General features: G+C 34.1%; 1 pseudogene; it reads left to right on the top strand.

The window, feature by feature from the left end:
• The first annotated feature begins 291 nt into the window (after nt 1-291).
• LOC114389816 lies at nt 292-3,021 on the top strand (annotated as a pseudogene).

Raw genomic sequence — 3,021 nt, 5'->3', positions numbered from 1 at the left:
ATCATTCTCAGGTGTTTTAGTTATTTGTTTTTTAAAATTTACCTAAATTAAATTTTGAATGACTGTCTTCATCTATGATTATTTTTACTGCATCTTTTACTTTGAGAATTGCATCCTGTAGCTTATTTAGAGATGCATTTAATTTGTGTTAAATTATTGAAGGTATTGCATCTTTGAGTCTATTTTAAGCAATTTCAATTAGCTTGCTCCGACCAAAAACTAAAAACCAAAGTTTGGATAAGAATGTAATCTATGTTTACACATTTAATGTATGGAAAATCAAAGAACAATATGTCAATAAGATTTGTGTTGAGTAACCTGATTGCAAAAGCAGTGTGGACAGCAAGGTCAATGTCTGGAGCTAACAAGAAGATGATTGAGGCACTAGTTGCTAGGAAGAAGGAAGAGTATCTGAAGGAAGAGTTCCTGCAACAATTTAAGATGAACTGCCATAAGTTCCATTTTCAAAGCTTTCATCCAATATATGCATGTTTTCAATAATGCAATTAGTAAACCAATGACACAAACCAATCATATAATAACCAATCACATATGATTGGTTTGTGTACACTCTATTTAGTTTCAATGTTTTATTGTAAATAGAAATGACGTACAAGAACATACAAAATCTAAATTTCAATTATAGACAAATATCGACATCAACAGTTGTTTGTATAGCATATAACATTCATGACATACAAGAACATACAAGGACATCAACAGTTGTTTGTGTGTGTGTCTGTCATGAGGACATTTGGAAAATATGCCCAAGAAATGAGGACATTTGGAAAACAAAGATACTTAGGTAATATGCAGGTTCTACTCAGGGGTTGTTGCCGGAGCTAGGGAAGCGTTGTTATGTGGTGTACCGGCATTATCAATATCATTAAATTTGTAAATTGATGATTCTACACATTTTTTTTAACTGTACTGAAGCTGGGTGTTATGAACTGATATCATGTCCTGTTGTAGGAAGAAGGATGAAAGTCAGGAAAACGATTTCAAGGATGATGTATCAGTCTGTTTACCATTAATAAACACAGCTATTAGGGATGTTGAAAAGGGAACTTTTCCCAAAAGCTGCCTTTTAAATGTAGAATTTCCGACATCTCTTTTGAGTAACAAGGTGTGTAAATTATGTTATATATTGGATAACTTTTTCACATGTTTTGGTGTACTAAGCAAATGCTGTAGGCATTGGGCCATATGGTGTACAAAATTTAGTGTGCATGATAATATTCTTGCCAATTAGATTCTAATGTTTTAAAACATTTCACAGTTAGATGGGAGTGTTTTAAAATATTCTTTGGTTTATTGTTTACATGTATGCAATGTAATAGTTTTTTTTTAATAGGGCTTCAAATTAACCAAGCAAAGTATGTGGAGATCCACTCCAAACTGGCTAGCTGTTTCCACCAGCCGTTATCCAACTGGTCATTTCTTGGCCAATCAAGGTGGCCTTGGTCTTCAGTTTGCACAGCTTGGCCCAGATGCTTCTGCAGCTGTAGGTGTCCTACATACATATCATGTCTTTTTGTTCTCTGTAATCTGAAGGGATTTTAATGCTTCTAATCTAGTATAATGATGGTACTCAAATCTCGCTCACATTTATCTACTTCAGGGTGCAGCTCGTCGATTGGCTACATAGAAGAAGAATTTGGAGATTATTGAATCAATGGGAGCTGCAGGGAAATCTGATCCCAACAAGGTGAATAAGTATTTCAAACTAGAGGTAAATAGGAGGAAGAAACAAAAATCTTTATTACAGTTTGCTATTACAATGCAAAAATCAGGTTAATATTTTAGTTAATTTGTTTTTACATGGTAATTATGAACCTACGATTATGAGGATACTAATATGTGAAAGAGATTATCACAAAACTTTATTTTCATATGTTGCCCGTAACCTTAATATGTTTATTTTAATCATGGGTTCATCTGCTATTCTACGAATTACTTGTAACACCTCCCTGCAATGTGTAGATATGATTTGGGTTGCTATTTGCTAATTTCCCTTTTTGCATTTGTTTATGTTTGTTATATTTGTATACCAATTAAATATTTTTAAATTGTTTGTAGAAGTGAACTTAGCTATACTCTTCTTGTATATTCAGTTTCTGGACAATCAGTAGGAGGAAGAAGTAGACGAAGATCTGGATTACAGAGCACTTGAAAGTGGATATGTAAGTTGGAATAGTGTCTTTTCGATTAACATTTTTATTTTCCATATTGGTGCATGCTACTATGCCGGTATCTTCCGGTGCTAGCAATTTTCCCTCGTTCTAACCGATTATTGCATGTGATCTGGTGGAATAGGTCGCAGTGACTCCGCTGTCTATTTCTCCTCATATTGAGACTGTTATTCAAATGGTAGCTTTCTGCTGTGTTTCCTGGTGAACAATAAATTTGGTATGATTGTGTACATTTGAGATTTATGATGATTCTTTTTTTTTTCTTAAAGCAAAGATGGAGCAGAAGCGTTAGTCACACCAATTCAATAGTGGATTTCCACTTGTACTATTTTTCTTTTTCTATATTTTTTGTTCCCTTCTTCATTTTGAAGCAAATGCTTCTTGTAATTTCTTGGGCATATTTTAGAATCTTGTGAAAAATGAGGACATTTGGAAAACAAACATACTTAGGATTGAAGAGAGGTATGCTTTTTTCCGTCATGAGGGTGTGTTTTTGCCGAGACAAGTAAATTTGAAAGCATGAATAAGCTGCAAAACCAATTGGAGAAAGTGGAGTCTCTTACTCAAGATCTTGAAGAAGGGCTTGAGTTTCTATTTAGGCATTTAATAAACACTAGGGGCATTGTTAGATCTTGTGGTTGTCCTATAAATTCTAGTGCAGATCCTGTGGCAACAACAGAAGGAGAGTAATTGAAGTTTGTTTAACTTTTGAAGGGAAGAATTTGGAAAAGGAAGGAAGAGTTTTTAGAATTGCTTGGAGCAAAGTTTGCTTAAAGGGAAGAATTGGTTGAAACCTAAGTGCTGAGCATAATAATTGTGGCGTCCCTAA

The sequence above is a fragment of the Glycine soja genome, chromosome 16 (genome assembly GCF_004193775.1).
Source record: "Glycine soja cultivar W05 chromosome 16, ASM419377v2, whole genome shotgun sequence".
In the NCBI taxonomy this organism is placed as follows: domain Eukaryota; kingdom Viridiplantae; phylum Streptophyta; class Magnoliopsida; order Fabales; family Fabaceae; genus Glycine; species Glycine soja.
The sequence above is the reverse complement of the archived record's forward strand: the minus strand, read 5'-3'. Positions and strand labels throughout refer to the sequence as shown.